The following is a 19,864-nucleotide window of genomic DNA, read 5'->3' as shown; positions in this document are numbered from 1 at the left end:
CTTACAACCCCGGCAGAAGTGCAGCAGATCCCCAGCTGAAGTACAGGCAGCTAGCTACAGGTTTGAATGACGTCTTAAACGAAAACCTCTGTCGGCTTCCACGCAAACCACTGGTCTTATTTACCAGTGTCCTGAACTGCTGTCTCACAACCAGCCTTAGCCCCCCCCCCCCCCCCCACTTGCACTCTGAAAGCAGGCCAAACTGATTGTCATCCCCAAGCTCTCTAAGGATCCTACAGTCCCTAATAACAACAGGCCCATTAGTCTTCTGAATACTGTGGCTAAGGACCTAGAATCTTTGATCCTCCACCACATTTCCCAGCCTCTGGTGGCGGCTGAGAAAATCCGTCCGGAACAGTACAGATTTACTTCCCACGTGGCGGCCGAACTCCATGTTCTTAGGCTAACGGGACGTGTTAGCAAGGGCTCTAACTCCACCATGTCGACGCCAGCGGTTTTCCTGGACCTGCAAAACGCGTACCACAAGATTTGGCAGGACAATCTTGCGTACAAATTGCTGACACAGACGACCATACCAGACATCCGTATCAAGATCGTCGATGATTTCCTCCTCAATAGAAACTTCTTGGTTACTCAGCAAGGAAAACGCTTGAGCTTACCTCACATGTCGATGGGTACCCCTCAAAGCTCCTTGTTGTCTCCCATCCTCTTTAACATTTACGTTAATGATACTCCAGTCGTGCCACACTGCCACATGGCGCAATACGCCGATGATACGGCGCTCTATACGACCGACCGCAACATGGACCATCTCATTGCTCGTACCCAGAGGCAGGTGGTTGTGACAGTCACCTGGTGTTGTTCAAGCAAGATTGCCCTCAATGCCGCCAAAAGTACGGCAGTCTACTTCACCAAACAGCGCCCAATCCTTCAACACAGCCGGCCGGTGTTGCCGAGCGGTTCTAGGCGCTACAGTCTGGAACCGCGAGACCGCTACGGTCGCAGGTTCGAATCCTGCCTCGGGCATGGATGTGTGTGATGTCCTTAGGTTAGTTAGGTTTAAGTAGTTCTAAGTTCTAGGGGACTGATGTCCTCAGAAGTTAAGTCCCATAGTGCTCAGAGCCATTTTTTGAACCTCCACCACAACATCACTATTGCGGGCGTCCAGGTCCCATTGTCCATGGATACCAAATATCTAGGTGCCCAGATGGATAAGAGCTGCTATTCCATCGCCGTGCAGAATACGCCACCCGAAACGGACAAAAGCTGATAAAAGCGTAGTACTCACTTTTCAACAGCAGGGGACTGAACTTAGAAACCAAGCTCCGACTGTACTGTACGGGTGTCCACCCTTCCCTCACCTATGGCTCCTCCGTGTGGGCCATGATTAAAGCCTTCCTGCTGCAGACCCTCCAGCGCCTGCAGAATAAGGTGCTTCGGTGGAGCCTGCATGTCCCTCCCCTTATGACTGTTGTTACCGTCCACGAGCAAACAAACATGGTAACGTCCATTCGACAGAAGGCAAGGCATCTCTATGACAAAGTAGATTGGTTCCCCTTCGTCGAACTGTGTTCGAATCTGCTCCTCGTGTCACTTTTCGTGGCCATCTCGTCCACATTCTTCCGTTACTGATCGCACAGTAGCTGCTACTGCTGTTGTATCTGTTGTTACTGGCACCGTAATTGTTGCTGCAGTTGTTCCGTTTCTGCTTGTTGCTATTGCAACAGTTCCATCATACTTTCATTGGGGTCACCACTTTGTAGGTACGTAAGAAACGTTACACTTCACTTCAAGATAACGACATATTATTAGTGTGCTCGACAACAGGATAAACAACTGCTGTTACTTGTATTATTATAATCCTGTTCGCTACTTTATGTAACGCACGTCTGGCAACCATACACTCCTCAGCGCCGGTACTGTGGCAGGCTAAGGTGTACTGACTTTTGGAGATCGCAGTCTTCCCAGCATTGGTCGTTCGCGACGTTGCCGACGGATAGATGTGGAGTCATCTGAGAGTTGAGGTGGCTACCGATGTATTTGCAGGTCATATGGAGCTGAACACTTCATAAATAACCTTTTGGGATAAAACTATTTTAACAATCAGAAACATTCTGTACGTGCTTGAGCATTGTCCTGCAAAATGATGGTCAGGTCCTGCAGAAAGTTTCATCACTTCTGTCTCTATGCTGTTCATTTTTGGAACACAACCTACGATCAGCTTAGAGACAGAACTGATGAAACTTCCTGCAGGACCTGACCATCATTTTGCAGGGCAATGCTCAATCACGTACAGGCAAGCTGTTACTGATTTGTTTGACTGGTGGGCTGCTAAGTGCTATATCACCTACTGCACTCCCCTGACTTAAACCCTCGTGAGTTCAACTCGATTTCTACACTGAATGAAACACTTCACGGTATTCGCGTCAGAACTGCTACAAATTCGTCGGGCAATAGACCGCGCCACTCGAACTGTCGACACAACTGGCACTGCTAAGAGTATCCTACGACTTCCACATCACTGGCAACGGGTAATACACAATGCTGGTGACTACTTTGAAGGTCAGTAAAACTTTGAAACACATATCTATTTTGTACGAGCTGTAAATAAATAATTGACACTATTAAAGTTCCAACCCTCGTATAAAGGGTACTAAAAGACTGAACTGGATGGTAATCACCATGCTTAAGAGCATATAGTTTGGCTCCTGCATTATCTGTTGATATGTCCGATGCTGAGATAATTCAATCACTGCATTGCTGTGGGGCCACTGGCGGATACAGAAAATCCTCAAGGAGGGGACGCTGAAGATATCTTGAGCTACCTTTACTTTTACTGTAATAAAAAATAATCAAATCACATGCAAACTTTAAGAAAGTTTTATTTAAACTGATTATACACATATACAAGACAATGCCATCTTATGAAATAAATAAGTTACAATTATGGTTCTCTTCCTTAAACGATGAATTCTATGCGCCTACTCTTCCTTGCAAATTGATTGGTTACATCGTCAATAGGACAATCAATGTCAGCGTGAGTGTTCAACAGAGCTAAGCTATTAAGTCAATCTCCTTCATTGGCGACCTCAGAGAAATCTTTATTCGCCGCAATGTTGAAAAACTTCTTTCTACTGTAGCAATAGATGCAGGTAGACAAGCAAATATTTTGTACAGCGTGTGCAAAGTAGGATAGTCAGATCAAGTACAAACAGACAACGCTTGCATAACAGAATCATGATCATTAAGGGCGTTTATGCTCGTTTGCTTGTATTGAAGAATCCCTCCCATTAGTCTCTTTTTAATCACAAAGAGTGATTCTTCTTCAAAGAACGGTAGTTCAGCTAAGCACTGACTCAATTCATGTGTCAGATCATTACCGTCATGTTTCAATAGTTGTGAGGGCAAAAGTATGTTGAATTTTAAAAGATAAATATTTTCTTCAGCAAAAAGAACTCTCGTGTCAGTCGTAACATGGTCCAGTGTTGGAAAAGAAACAGTTCTTTTCCAATATGTCATAGCATCAACATTATGACCGCAGTTTTCCCTGTGTCTTTGTCTGCCTGTAAGACGAGGAACACTCATCTCCACGTCTAACTCTTCCATAATCGCCTTCGCCTCTCCAACAATACGAGCAAAGTGGCTATCAGCATTAGCTCTCATGCCGTCGTACACCTTGAGCGTCGAATCTAACTTTTCTTTTGCCATCGTGACGTCCAAGCTAGGGTCTTGCAAGATTTTGCTGACTGGATATGTTATGCTCATAATGTCACTCGGTGTAAACAGAGTGATAATAAACTCGCAATTAGAGAGAGCTCGAAGGAGAATATTGGCTTTGGCAGCCGTTGTTCTAACCCTCCAACACTGTATTTGTTTAAGAACTTTGCAAACTCTTCCGAGATCAGCTGCGAATTGAATAACAGCGTCATGTCGCTCAGCCCGTCTCATTTGACAATGTGAGACCAGCGAATGTTTAGGTGTCTCTTCCATGTTGCGAACCGCTTGCCAGACGCTGTAAAGAACGATACTACTTCTTTAATAATACTAAGTAAGTTTCTGACACTTGTAACTTTGCAACTGCGAGAGACAGCGAAGTGGAGCTGATGACTTCGACACGGTGCTTCTTGCGCGTTGATAGCTTTCTTTCTTATTGTAGCCACAGCTCTTTTAAATTCTGACATATTAACTGAGCAATCATCACAGCCTATACCCACACAGTTCTCCAGTCACAGAGAAAGGCTATCCATTCTCCTGAAACTCGTAGTATCGGTACCTAATACTTCACCAGTAATACTACGCTTTTCATCTTGACTCCCGCGAGTTTCATCGTCAATGTTTCCACTGCAATCAATGTATTTATGGATGTCAACGAAACCCAAAAATCTTTCGTGATATTTGCCGTCACCATCAACTTAGCTAGCAGCTAAACTCAGTTGGACGTAGTGCGCTATGTCCGTAGCCTCATCGAAGATTACGCTGTAATAACGAGAAGGTTTGATTTCCTCTAGTATTCTCGATAACATCACTGTTTGACAGCATGAAATAAGTTCGTTACAAGTTTTTTTTACTTATGTAAGTGGCGTTCGCTTTAGTGGTCTCAAGGTGATGTTTTAGTTGCAAGTCTCCAAATCTTAGAAGACCTCTAAAGTTTCCCTTGTTACTCACTATACTTTTACGACCATTTTAGTTTTCTAATAGACTTCCATCATCTCTATGCCCCCGCAGGGGAATATTTTGCTTTCCGTGAAATATGATTGTTTTTATTATAGGTACAAGACGGTCTCTGTTTCCCCTAATGCTTTCCATTCTCTGTTTTCACAACTGATTTATGACCTCAAGTTCGCGGTTGTCTCGTGTCGCCAAAAATAATTTTGCATTTACTGACGCTTCAGCGTGGTACTTGAACTGAGAGTGGGTCTCAATGTCACCATCTTTACCAGTAAGTTTGGCAAAGTTTCTTGGCGATAACGGATTTCTTTCCTCCAACCATTTTATTATTCACAAAAATTGAACAGTTAATGCAAAGAAGCCCCTTTTAAACTTGTGAGGACACCAGCCATGGATACTGTTCAAAGTGATTATCGTGCACTTGTCTGGGTTCAACTCGTTCCCTCTTGTTGTGCTCGGAAGTAGGAAAGATAAAACCTTTTTCAGGTTTCCTTGGAGCTGTGAGAAGCTTGTGTTTTATATCATTTTTAACATTTCCTGACGCTAATATATCCAAATAATTGCCAATATCCGTGGGATTAAAGGAATCAGTCGATGAGCTTTGTTGTGGAAGTTTCGACGAAGTGCTGAGCTCTGCCTGTACATCTGGTGATGTTTTTGCGGCTGAATGGTGACCGGAATCTTCAGATGTTTCTACTTGTCTTTTTATTATTACATAACGATCCATTTTATTATATTGTTACGACGTAGGTAAATTAGATGCCCATTATTCTTGAATAAACACTTTATTCGCACTGAAAAATGCAACACTAGTACACTTAGCACTAAAACACACACCACGTATTTCTAATATCACTAAATACAACACTGACTGAAGTCCGTGGTAATAGCCAATAATCGCAATTGCTCACTTTTTATCACTTCCAAGTTATTGCGACGATTATAGCTTTCAAACTGACTGCCTGGCAGCGACTCTGCTCCCCTTATATATGTGGCTCGGTTGTTCCGAGAACATTCGCTGCCAGAATGTTCGCTTCCAGAGTTTTATGGAGTGTGAACAAATACCTACTGTGGAAGCGACAAGCCAATACGTGCCTTGCGACGTATAATATAAGAGCGAGTTTCCAATGATGACGTCATCGGACAAATTATATGTGTGGAACTTTTACTGTCGATTCCGTTCCTTTCTAGTGCATTCGATAGAGGGCCTATATAGTATAATGCGTTTTCAGGAATCTTCTCGAAAGTCACTATTACCGCAGATACAAGCATCAGTAGTTTCCCATACCTAACTCGTATTACGAGTTAGGAATGGGAAATTATTGTTACGTTATTAGTAAAAATATTGTTATGAATCTCGTAACAGTATTTTTACTGAGAAATTACAATGAATTACTATTATTAATACTTCAGAATCAACTGATCACTCTCACTCTTGACTAATCTTCACACTTTATTCAGTCGAGTCGACTGACGAAAGAAACGAACGAATAGCATGCGAGCTGACTGGCGAGGGCGGCGTGGGTGGGTGGCAGTGCGGGTCGACGCCCCCCCCCCCCCCCCACCCGCCCCTCATTTATCCGCCACTAAGTAGGCCACAAGGTGACACTTGGTATTGCAACCCAGGTATAACAATATAAGTTAGTAAGTACTGAGAATAGAATGTCAGCAAGCATGTCTGAGGTCCGGTAACAGGCTGACAGCAGGCTCATCCTGTTGTACACTGAATTTACTTTTTTCAACGTTTATGCTTTCACCGTCTTTCTGGAGGTTCGCTGTATATAAATCAAGTGCACATTTAAACGATTTTCTTGCCTTACGATTGTATTTACTTACATTTTAGTTCATACGGCTGATTAAAATTCTATGAGCATACTCCTCCTCCCAGTGTTATAAAAGTTAACAATACCTTGGGTGGCCACTTTGAGCCATGAAGTAGTTTGCCGATAATTATTTATTTATTTACACGTCAAGTTTCGTAGGAAAAAATTGAGGAGCAAACCTCCAAGGTCATGGAACGTGTCAGTACATGAAATTGCAACATAAAAGTAATAACAGACAAAAATAAAATTTTTATGAACCCAAAAAAGTCAAGCTATAAGTTTAAGTAAACGCAATCAACAATATAACATAGGAATCAGCTTAATTTTCCAGGGAACTCCTGAACATCATAGAAGTGACCCACGAGGAAACTCTTCACTTTCGACTTGAAAGCGCTTGGATTACTGCTAAGATTTTTGAATTCTTGTGGTAGCTTATTGAAAATGGATGCAGCAGTAAACTGCTCACATCTGCACAAGAGTTAAGGAAGTCCGATCCAAATGCAGGTTGGATTTCTGCCCAGTATTAACTGAGTGAAAGCTGCTTATTCTTGGGAATAAGCTTAAACTGTTAACAAGAAACGACAGTAAAGAATGTATGTATTGAGAGGCCAATGTCAAAATACCCAGACTAGTGAACAGGAGTCGGCAAGAGGTTCACGAACTTACACCACTTATTGGCCGAACCGCCCGTTTCTGAGCCAAAAATTTTCTTTTCAGAATGGGAAGAGTTACCGCAAAATATAATACCATACGACATACGCGAATGAAAATAAACAAAGTAGACTAATTTTCATGTCGAACGATCACTTACTTCAGATACTGCCCGAATAGTGAAAATGGCAGCAATTGAACAAGATCCTGAAAGTGATCTTTCCACGACAGTTTACTATCTATCTGAACACCTAGAAATGTGAACTGTTCAGTTTCACTAATCACATGCCCATTCTGTGAAATTAAAACATCGGGTTTTGTTGGATTGTGTGTTGGAAACTGCAAAAACTGAATCTTGTTGTGATTTATCGTTAATTTATTTCCCACAAGCCATGAACTTAGGTCATGTACTGCGCTATTTGAAACCAAGCCAATGTTGCACACAACAGCTTGGTAGCTTGGTAGTAAAGGTACTACCAAGCTAGTACAATTAGCAAACAGAAATATTTTAGAGTTACCCCTAATACTGGAGGGGATGTCATTTATATAAATAAGGAACAGGAGTGGCCCCAACACTGATACCTGGGTCACTCCCCATTTGACCGTACCCCACTCAGACCCCACATCACAGGCGTTCTCAACACTGTGAATAATGACTTTTTTGCTGTCTGTTGTTAAAGTAAGAGGTGAACCAGTTGTGAGTTATTCACCGTATTCAGTAAAGGACCAACTTCTGGAGCAATATTTTGTGATCAACACAACCAAACGCCTTAGTTAAATCAAAAAATGCGCCTAATGTTCGAAACCTTTTGTTTAACCCATCCAGTACCTGACAGAGAAAAGAGAATATAGCATTTTCAGTTGTTAAACGACTTCTAAAGCCGAAATGTACATTTGGTAGCAAATCGTGTGATACAAAATGATCAATTATCCTTACATACACAGCCTTTTCAATAACTTTAGCAAACACTGATGGCATAGAAATAAGACTAAAATTATCTACATAATCCCTTTCTCCCTTTTTATAAAGCGGCTTTACTACTGAGTACTTTAAACGCTCAGGAAACTGACTATTCCTAAGGGAAAAATTACAAATATGGCCAAATACAGGACTAACATGTGCAGAAAGTTACTTTAATATTCTGCTAGGCACTCCATCATAACCATGAGAGTCCTTAGTCTTCAGTGATTTAATTATTGACTCAATCTCCATCTTGTCTGTATCATAGAGGAGTATTTCAGATACAAATCTCGGAAAGGCATTTGCCAAGAATATTATATGATTCCCTGTAGAAAGTAATTTTTTATTTAATTCACCAGCAATGCTCAGAAAGTGATTGTTAAATATTGTACATATATCTGATTTACCAGTAACAGAAATATTTTTACTGCGAACTGACTTCATATCGACGACCTTGTGCTGCCGACCAGACACTTCCTTCACCACTGCCCATATGGCTCTAATTTTATTCTCTGAATTAGCCATTCTATTTGCGTACCACATACTCTTTACTTTCCTAATAACATTTTAAGCACCTTACAGTACTGTTTGTAATGGGCTACTGCAGCTTGATTGTGACTGCTTTTAACGTTTTGATATAATTCCCACTTTGTTCTACGTGATATCCTTATCCCACTAGTCAGCCAACCTGGCTGCCTATTACTGCTAGTGCCGCGTTTAGAACGTTCTAATGGAAAGTAACTCTCAAAGAGCATGAGAAATGTGTTAAGGAAAGCATTATATTTATCATCTATGTTATCGGCGCTATAAATATCCTGTCACTCTTGTTCCTTGAAAAGGTTTAAAAAACTCTCTATTGCTGTTGGATTAACTTTCCTACATAGTTTGTAATTAAATGTGACATTTGTTTGAGTACTAAAGCCTTTTAGCGCTAAAAGTTGTGCATCATGATCTGAAAGGCCATTCTTCCTTTTACTAACAGAATGCCCATCTAGTAACGAAGAATGAATAAAAATATTGTCAATGGGTGTGCTACTGTTGCCTTGCACCCTAGTTGGAAAAAGCACTGTCTGCATTAGATCATATGAATTTATGAGACCTACCAACATCCTTTTTCTTGCACAATCGTATAAAAAATGTATACTGAAGTCACCACATACAACTAATTTCTAGTACTTCCTATTAAGTGAATCAAGAACCCTCTCTAGCTTGAACAGAGATGCTCTGAAGTCAGGGTTAGGGGGCCTATAAACAACAAAAATTAGAAGTTTAGTTTCACTAAATTCAACTGCCCCTGTACAACATTTAAATATTTGTTCAATGCAGTGTCGTCATACGTCTACGTACTCAAATGGAATACTGTTTCTTACGTACATAGCCACTCCCCCACCCCACAAGGAACTCCTTGAAAAACCAGCCAGCTAGCCCCTGCTTGACTCGCGGATGGCCTTTGAACCCAGGCGGCAGGCGTCATTCATGCCTAGATGAACAACGATTAGCATCGGGGTGCACTCAGTACGCTGAACTGCTGCCGGCAGAGCCTCCTCCACATCGCAGACGAGGCCCCACGGTAGGCAAATAGAGTAGATGATGGCCATCTTTCTCGACCTGTCCGTAATTTTCCTGAGTAGCTCCATCACCCGCCTAGGACTTGACCTCCCAATGACAAGCGATATCACCGTCTGCGCTTGTCCAGACCTCTCAAGAAGGATGGCCATAATCCAACAGACGAGGCGTCCCGTGCTGCCTCAGTTGTACTTTCAACAATAGGGAATACTTCCAGCGCACTTTTAAGACGTAAGGCGACTGCCGTGTAGCCGGTACCCACTTTCGCATTCCGCCCGGAGATTCACGTTCCCGCCACTGTTCGCCAATCTCCATAGGATTAGTGTCGACCGGCCGGGTCGTGCAAATCGGAAGGCGCAGCAGCATCAGGGACCTCAGACAACGCTATGGGCTCCAGATGTTGCAAAGCAATTGACTCAGGTGCTCCGACTCAATTGCAGCCTGTCAACCGTGGCCAACACAGTTTCCAGCTGTTTACAGACAGTGGCCAATTCTCCATACAACCGTAAACAACAGACGCAGTCCCTATCCATCTTTAATCAGTTCTTGTCTGTACCACAGGTAATGTAACACCAGCCCAAGAAATTGAACTCATTTAACACTAACGACCAAAAAACATGGCAACTCTTACAAAAAGATAAACAGCACTACTAAATACATCTAAATAAACAGCTACTGTTCACTTCCATTCAGAAGCACGTGAGAATACCACTAAACTAAACGATGTATACAATCTGTGTGCAAACGATGCGCTGCTGCTGCCGAACTCCAATCTGTTCTGAGACTGGAGCTCTAAAACTTTTTGAAACCTGGTATCATAAAAAAACAGGCTGCTACGGGAAGCAAATAAGGAGGAAAATGAATCACTTATTATAATAGGCATTTTTTTTCAAACCAAAGTTTATCCCTACAAGAAAGAGCATTTCTTAAATTAATTTTCTACGTAATTGCCACCATTGTCCAGAAATTTGTCATAGCGGGAAACCAACTTTTCTATGCCGTCTTCATAGAAAGATAACGCCAGTGAAGGTAGCCACTGATGAACACTATTTTTTGCGTCGTCATCGCTGTCAAAGCACCTTCCTCCAAAATTATGCTTCAGGTTCAAGTACAAGTGGTAGCCAGAAGATGCCAGGTGGGAGCTGTACGGTGGGTGATCGAATTGCTCCCAACCGAATTGGTGAATAAGGTTTTGAGTGACAGCAGAAGAATGCAGACGAGCGGTGTCATGAAGCAACACAGAGCATTCCACGCCTATGTTTCGAATCGTGCGTCGAAATTTTCTCACTGTTTCACAACGTTGTAACCCATTGACGGTTTCACCTCTGGGAAGGAACTCAACAGGCAGAATACCCTGTCTGTCGTAGAACAGAGTGCACATGATTTTTTGTGCTGACACTGTTGTTTTGAGTTTTTGTCTTTTGGGGAATCGTGAGTGTATACATTCCATCGACAGTTGTTTCGATTCTGGACTGACATGACAAACCGAAGTTTCACCACAAGTCACAGTTCAGTTCAAGAATTCATCTTCCACATCACTGTATCGGGTAAGAAATGTCAAAGCACGGCCAAGTCACATCGTTTTGTGGACATTCGTAAGTATTTTGGGAGTCCAATGAGAAAACAATTTGCGAAAATTTAAGCGATTTGTGACAATCTGATCCAAAACCGTTTTTGAAATTTGGGGAAACTCATCACAAAGCATTCTTATTGTAAACCGTCGATTTTCACGAATTCTGTCATTCACTTTCTCAACGAAACCGTAAGTGACAACAGAAGGCCACTCCGTGCTTCATTATGAATAGCGCTCCATCCATCATTGAACTGTCTCAACTACTTTCTCACCATTTCATTAGTCATTATTTCACCATAAATCTCTACAAGTTGACAATGAATTTCAGCTGTATTAGTATTTTTTACGTTTAAAAACCTTTTTAAGAACGCACCTCAATCGGCAGGCTCAGAGTGTCTTAGACCTTTTTAACGATCACTAACAAATGTAAACACAACACAATCTGGCTTTAATAGCGTCAATGGGAAGACAATGAACCAGAGAGACAAGTGCAAATGCGCGGAACTGAGACACAATGCTGCGGTGGCGGTAGAACAAATCGGTACTTACTTTCCGGACACGCCCGTATGTAGAAGAGTAAGGAGTTCTATGGTTGGTTTGTTGCTTGATTTGGGGAAAGGGACCAAGCAGCGAGGTCTTCGGTCTCATCGGAACAGGGAAGTACGGGTAAGTCGGCCGTGCCCTTTCAAAGGAACGATCCCGGCCTTTGCCTGAAGCGATTTGGGGAAATCATGGGAAACCTAAATCAGGATGACCGGACCCGGGTTTGAACCGTCGTCCTCCCGAAACGTCTATGGGTATGATAAAATATCAAGTTGGAGTGTGAGGACCAGTGCGCTGATCTCAGTCATCTGTGAATTTTCTTTTCCAGATAGCTTCCAGTTACATCTGAATACTTATCAGTACAGAAATAGAGAAACACTTGGTGTAGGCAATGACATGTGAGTTTTCTTTCTACCAGCTTTCGAAAGTGTTTGAAAAAGCAATGTGTATCATTGCAAATAATTATTGTCAGACACGTAGTATAGATTCTGAAAGCGAACATGAACAAAAACTACCGCGTCTTTAACACTACGCCACCTTGATAGATAAATGTACGGAATGCTCATTTAAGTCGACATATCAAAATATCTCGAGAACTATGGATCCAACAAGTAAAGAGCACATTCGAAAGAGTTGTAGGACTTATAAGATTACACTCGCTGATAACCTCGCCGTTTAGCGCCTTTCAAATGAAAAACGAAAGAGATTACACTATTCACTTTACACTAGATGAGGTTATTTCGAGTATTTTCGGTGAAACAAAGGGCATATCAAATTTTAAAATAAAAACCCTTATTTTAAGTGGATATTCGTGTTCTACCAGTAAAACTTAAAACTTTGTACTGAAAATTTTTTTTCGAATGATGCACGGAGCTGAATTTATAGGAAAACTGGCGCACCCAGCAAGGCTTCGCAATTGCTAAACATGTAAGAGAAATTGGATATACGTCCTAATCCCATTATGGCCTCTCTCTGAGCATCTCGTACCCCTTCCCCTTCCCATCTCCCTCTCCCTCTTTTTCTACCCAGCTCCTCCTTGCCCCCTCTGTGTCTGTTTCCTCGCTTCCTTTCTCTCTGTCCATCTCATTTGTCCCCTCTCTCTGACCATGCGCCTATTAGAAACGAAACCTTGACTGGTGAAATCGCTTAAGATCAATGGCAAAATTGGTTGGGATTATTTGTGTATGATGTACCAGAGAGACCTGTCCAGCTGCTGGACGTATGAGGATTTCAGCTTCAGTTATAGAATTTCGCATAGTTTTACTCTGCTAACAGGCAGAATGACAAAGTTTTGGGTGATTCAGATTCCGTAACAGTACCCTAATCTTAAGGCGATAAGCCATAAATACCATTTTCCTGTTTTCTGTTGAAACCCACTGCGAGGAAGAAAATAAACCAGCACATTGTTGTGTATATAATTTTTGTTTAAAATTATTTGCAAGGAGAAAGAATATATAATAGGAGAAACAATTTGTGTAACGGTTTTAGTGGCCTGCTACGGCAATTAAAAAGACTGCAATAAAGAAAAAAAGCATATTTTCACAGCACAGCATCTTTTTTTCTCACAGTAGGTTTTAACAGAAAATCTGTACATTATCATATAAAAAAAAATGTATAGCGTAAGTCCGTCAAAATGTTTATTGGAGTACAGTGTACAAATTTGAATTAAATCAGTCAACAATCTTCCGAAATTTTTGGAAACAACGCTAAACAGCTTCTTGTCTTAATATACACTCCTGGAAATTGAAATAAGAACACCGTGAATTCATTGTCCCAGGAAGGGGAAACTTTATTGACACATTCCTGGGGTCAGATACATCACATGATCACACTGACAGAACCACAGGCACATAGACACAGGCAACAGAGCATGCACAATGTCGGCACTAGTACAGTGTATATCCACCTTTCGCAGCAATGCAGGCTGCTATTCTCCCATGGAGACGATCGTAGAGATGCTGGATGTAGTCCTGTGGAACGGCTTGCCATGCCATTTCCACCTGGCGCCTCAGTTGGACCAGCGTTCGTGCTGGACGTGCAGACCGCGTGAGACGACGCTTCATCCAGTCCCAAACATGCTCAATGGGGGACAGATCCGGAGATCTTGCTGGCCAGGGTAGTTGACTTACACCTTCTAGAGCACGTTGGGTGGCACGGGATACATGCGGACGTGCATTGTCCTGTTGGAACAGCAAGTTCCCTTGCCGGTCTAGGAATGGTAGAACGATGGGTTCGATGACGGTTTGGATGTACCGTGCACTATTCAGTGTCCCCTCGACGATCACCTGTGGTGTACGGCCAGTGTAGGAGATCGCTCCCCACACCATGATGCTGGGTGTTGGCCCTGTGTGCCTCGGTCGTATGCAGTCCTGATTGTGGCGCTCACCTGCACGGCGCCAAACACGCATACGACCATCATTGGCACCAAGGCAGAAGCGACTCTCATCGCTGAAGACGACACGTCTCCATTCGTCCCTCCATTCACGCCTGTCGCGACACCACTGGAGGCGGGCTGCACGATGTTGGGGCGTGAGCGGAAGACGGCCTAACGGTGTGCGGGACCGTAGCCCAGCTTCATGGAGACGGTTGCGAATGGTCCTCGCCGATACCCCAGGAGCAACAGTGTCCCTAATTTGCTGGGAAGTGGCGGTGCGGTCCCCTACGGCACTGCGTAGGATCCTACGGTCTTGGCGTGCATCCGTGCGTCGCTGCGGTCCGGTCCCAGGTCGACGGGCACGTGCACCTTCCGCCGACCACTGGCGACAACATCGATGTACTGTGGAGACCTCACGCCCCACGTGTTGAGCAATTCGGCGGTACGTCCACCCGGCCTCCCGCATGCCCACTATACGCCCTCGCTCAAAGTCCGTCAACTGCACATACGGTTCACGTCCACGCTGTCGCGGCATGCTACCAGTGTTAAAGACTGCGATGGAGCTCCGTATGCCACGGCAAACTGGCTGACACTGACGGCGGCGGTGCACAAATGCTGCGCAGCTAGCGCCATTCGACGGCCAACACCGCGGTTCCTGGTGTGTCTGCTGTGCCGTGCGTGTGATCATTGCTTGTACAGCCCTCTCGCAGTGTCCGGAGCAAGTATGGTGGGTCTGACACACCGGTGTCAATGTGTTCTTTTTCCATTTCCAGGAGTGTAGTAGTATGGATATACACATACAGAATTTAAGTGAAAGGTTATGCCAGTCGTACCACCACTATTCAAGGGGGGAGAGTGAGAGGTGTATTTATATACGTAATTACTGAAATCAAACAGAAGACTGCTACGGTCGCAGGTTCGAATCCTGCCTCGGGCATGGGTGTGTGTGATGTCCTTAGGTTAGTTAGGTTTAAGTAGTTCTAAGTTCTAGGGGACTTATGACCTAAGATGTTGAGTCCCATAGTGCTCAGAGCCATTTGAACCATTTTCAAACAGAAGACTAGTGGGTGTTAATTCTTCTGAGTCTCCATTCAGGCAGTCTTTTGGAAGACTACCACGGTGTTGTTAGAATTTCGGTATGGGCTTTCATGTTGTAAAAAGGAAAGAGTGTTGCTCTGTAATTGTATTCAACCTGTGTTGTAGAACACCACCATGCAACAGACTTTTATTACTCTTTTCTGTAGTTCTTTTTTTACTGGAATTTTCTTACATGTGTCGGTAGTTTGAGTAATGAGTAAAGTTGACAGCTGGTTGAACGAACTAAAGTATTTCTAATTAATACATAACTCGGTAGAAACATCACGAATTCCATCACCCTTTTTGGTAAAATTTTACGGGCAGGAATATCTGCTCTCGATCTGTTTTATCCCTTTGTGAAAGAGTATAAATTCTGAGAAACAGTACAAATTCTTTGAAAGTGTACAATCGAATGAAGGAACACGTATGAAGGAATGTATCAATGAAAGTAATGAGGTAACCGTTGCTGTAAACGGTAATGAAGCTAATAAGACGAAGAGCACCCATCCCAGAGGCAAGGGGTCGGCCGCCCCCCCCCCCCCATCAACCCCATGAAAAGATATAGCGTGGAGAGATGTTTCTCTATCAAGAAAATGACTGAAAAGTTGTTATTGCTCACGTATTTAATAGGACATGAAAAATGGTTCAAATGGCTCTGAGTACTATGGGACTTAACTTCTGAGGCCATCAGTCCTGTAGAACTTAGAACTACTAAAACCTAACTAACCTAAGGACATCACACACATCCATGCCCGAGGCAGGATTCGAACCTGCGACCGTAGTGGTCGCGCGGTTCCAGACTGTAGCGTCTAGAACCGCTCGGCCACTCCGGCCGGCAATAGGATAGGAACTGTATATTTTTAGTGGCTACTTACAAGTCGCCATTTGACTTCCAAAATATTGTCTTGCATCCCGCCCCCCCCCCCCTCCTCGCCACTATAAACTATGGGCGCCCTTGAATAAGACTTATACGAGTAAACAGTTCCTAAAACTTAAATTCATATTCGAAGTCAAGAAGTTTCTCTAATGTTTTTTACTATTTCCAGTGTTCCTTTTTTTTCTACTTCAGCCATCGTCACATATTTTGCTGTTCAAATTATTGAAGTCAACTTTATTTTTAGCGTCTCATTTACGCTCGTGATGACTGAGTGTTGTGTGATGTCCTTAGGTAAGTTAGGTTTAAGTAGTTCTAAGTTCTAGGGGACTGATGACCATAGATGTTAAGTCCCATAGTACTCAGAGCCATTTGAGCCATTGTTTCATTTACTAGTCTAATTTCCTTAGTATCGTCTGATTTATTTCAGTTCCATTCCTTTACCTTTCTTTCTTTAATAAACGTAGTAATTTAAGAAATTAATCACCCTGTTTAGTGCGTAACATGAGAAAGATGCATTTAATTAATCTGAAGAAGACTGCTTTTTCATGACCCTTTTTCGGTACGCAGACTCGAAAATGTCTTAGGAGCACGAGTGGCTCGTCTGAAGACTTTGTTGACCTCAAATACACAATAATCTTGAACGTTACGAAATCACTGTATGTCATTGTCATACTACTGTTGGAGTGGTGTACTGTGTCGGCCATTACTAGCTAATAGAGCGCGTGCTGAAGCGTAGGACCCCAAGATAGCTCCGCGGCGCGTCAAGTCTTGGATCGAAGCGCCGAGGGCCGCAGTGGCTCTGGGCTGTCCCAGAATGAGCTTTGGTGTTAAGCAGCGGCCGTGTTGCGCGTGTACCTGTTTGTCGGCCTCGCCAAGCCTGACGCAATTCTGGCGACCGGCCAATTATCGATTACATCTCGGTGATGTTAACAGTGGCCACATTACGTTTCAGTGGTCGCTGGGGACGCTGCCGCTGTTGGAAATAATCCGGCACCCCGCGTTCCGCGGTCGCGGCCAGCGGCTACCTTCTCAAAAATATACGAGTCTCGTCTCAACGCTAACATTTTACGGTTGACATGTGCCCATTTTTCTACCTATCCTATTTCTTTTTTCCACGATGTACGCCAATAGCCCTTTTGTAATACATAGGGTTGTTACTTACTTGTTTCATTGACCTAATAGCTCCGTTCCGCTGTGTTATACACAGTTAATCAGTTATTAAAAAAAATAAAAACACCAGGGCGTGTATTTAGGCCACTCTTCTATTAGTCCGTCTCCTCTATCTTCTCTCTCTGGCCGGATGTGGTGAACGAACGGTTCTAGGTGCTTTAGTCTGGAACCGCGCGACCGCTACGGTCGCAAGTTCGAATCCTGCCTCGGGCATGGATGTGTGTGGTGTCCTTAGGTTAGTTAGGTTTAAGTAGTTCTAAGTTCTAGGGGACTGATGACCTCAGAAGCCATTTGAACCATTCTTTCTCTGTTCACCTTCTCCAACGCTCCACTTACTGTCGTTCTCCACCTCGCTCCACTCTTTGTTCAGTTCCTCCTCCACACTCTCTCCATCCAACTCCTCTTCCCCCTGCCTCTGTCCACCTTTCCCTCCCCCCCCCTCTCTCTCTGCCAATCTCATTTTTCCCCATCTCGCTGTCCACCTCCTTGTCCCTCCTCTATCTGTCCACCTCAGCCACCTTCCTTTTCCGTCCATCTCCTCCTCTCCCTTCTCGTTCTCCATCCCATCCCATCCTCTTCCCTTTGTCTGCCCATTTATTCTTCCCTCTTTCTCTGTCCATCTTCTCCTCCCCACCTCTCTACGTATCTCCACCTTCTGCTGTCTATTACTGTCTCCTCCTTCTCCTTCTCGGTCTGTCCATCTCCTCCTCTCCCCCTCCACCCCCATCTCTCTCCACGTTATCACCCACACACCAACATGAGACTGGTGATTCTCATTTGTTTCCAGATCATATGTAATTTTTTTTCCTTTATAGGATTTCGATTCCCCCTGAAGGGGGCGGGCTGCCAACAGCTTAGTACGCTGCTCTTCAGCCTACAAATTTTTTAAACACAAGAATATAAGAAACAATAAAAGCTGGAGATAAAACAGTAACGTAAATTGTAAAATGGCGGAAAAATGTGGAAAGTCAAAACATAAAACAAATGGTGGGCTATGATAATAAAATACACAGGAAGCAAACAGGGAAAATAGTAGACAGACAGTTAAAAAACACGGCGACAGTCTGGTTTCTGTTCGCAAGAGATATAAAAATCACACCCTGCGACAGTAGGATGTCCGTTTGCAACACTTCGGAAAAGACGCACAATACTTAACAATGACTGGAAACACTGCACTAAAAAGGCGGCACGAAGATGACACACCACAGGCAAGGGCAGATGGGGGGGGACCTGGACAGATTGACAGATGAGGGGGAAAAAAGGGGGAGGAGAGGACAAACTAAAGGTGGGGGGGAACCGACGAAGGGAGAGGACTCAGAAGGGGGGGGGGGGGGCAGGGCAGACGCGAGAGGGAATGGGGAAAGACAGAGGAAGGAAACGCAAAAGACTTGGGGGAGAGAAGGGAGGCAGAGAGAGGGTAGGCGGGGAAAAACAGTATGGAAGGGGGGGAAGATGGAGCTTGGGGAAAGAAGAGAGGAAAGGAGGGGGAGGTGAGGATCAGAATTGATAGGAGGGATAAATGGAGGGAGAGAGGGCATCATCCAGGAGGGGGAGTTGATGGAAGCAACCTTGGGAAAGGAGATGAAGGGTGTAGAGGATCATAACTAATATGTGAATCAAATTTGGTTGAAATTTTTCCAGGGTTTTAGGTGAGTGTCCTACCCCAGCTTGGCCCACGTATGCACATCTCAGATACGGGGAGTACATAAAGTCTGGGAACACTTTGAATTATTTATTTCACAAGAACCAAACATTGTACAGATATCATACATATGTCATTTTGAAGAGAAACCCTGAAAGTTTTCTTTTCATGTATACCGCCACAGTGTAGTTTGGTAATTTGCCGTTAGTTAGTGCTAGTCGCAAAGCGGGACAATACGTTGAGAATGTGGGTTTCGCGGGAGGCGTGACAGAGATAAATCCCTGCAGTTGCGCTCTCCTCTGTGTCCTCGGTGGCTCAGATGGGTAGAGCGTCTGCCATGTAAGCAGGAGATCCCGGGTTCGAGTCCCGGTCGAGGCACACATTTTCATCTGTCCCCGTTGACGTATGTCAACGCCTGTAAGCAGCGAAGGGTGTTCATTTCACTGTAATATAAACTTTTTTCCTTTCACTTCATGGGGGTTGTCAGCAAGAGGAAGTTTGATAAAGTTTTGATATCATCTGTGAAGTTTGTTGCAACACAGAATGTGCTCTCATTCGCAAATACTAGATTAATAAAGTATGGGTATTCGCACGTAGTGGGTTCGCGCGTAGTGGGCTACAATACTTTCTGACATGCACCTCCACTCCTTTCACAGGTAGTTATGTACAAGGTAAGCTGTGTGTTAATTCAGGGTATAAGCCATTTACAGTCCAAATTTCATCCAAACACGTCTAGCAGACAACATTTGTATCTATAATACATGTCAGTTCCTAAACTGGCTACTAATTTTATAGCATTAAAAAATCAGAACCAGAAAACTTTACAGGAATGATGGTTTTCAAGACTCTTTTTGCGAGACTGTCCTCAGCTGCTTTCGGTCAACATACTCAGTTTTTGTAGAGTTTTAACCCGACCCAATAAATACGGGGCTTTCAAAAACAGTGCTGGCCATTAAAATTGCAACACCACGAACGATA

General features: G+C 43.6%; 1 non-coding gene across 1 annotated transcript; it reads left to right on the top strand.

Moving 5' to 3' along the window:
* The first annotated feature begins 19,190 nt into the window (after positions 1 to 19,190).
* Trnat-ugu (transfer RNA threonine (anticodon UGU)) lies at positions 19,191 to 19,264 on the top strand. The gene has a single exon. It is a non-coding gene; the product is annotated as a tRNA-Thr (tRNA).
* Positions 19,265 to 19,864: the final 600 nt, after the last annotated feature.

This window comes from Schistocerca cancellata, chromosome 4 (genome assembly GCF_023864275.1).
Source record: "Schistocerca cancellata isolate TAMUIC-IGC-003103 chromosome 4, iqSchCanc2.1, whole genome shotgun sequence".
NCBI classification, from domain to species: Eukaryota; Metazoa; Arthropoda; class Insecta; order Orthoptera; family Acrididae; genus Schistocerca; species Schistocerca cancellata.
The sequence above is the reverse complement of the archived record's forward strand: the minus strand, read 5'-3'. Positions and strand labels throughout refer to the sequence as shown.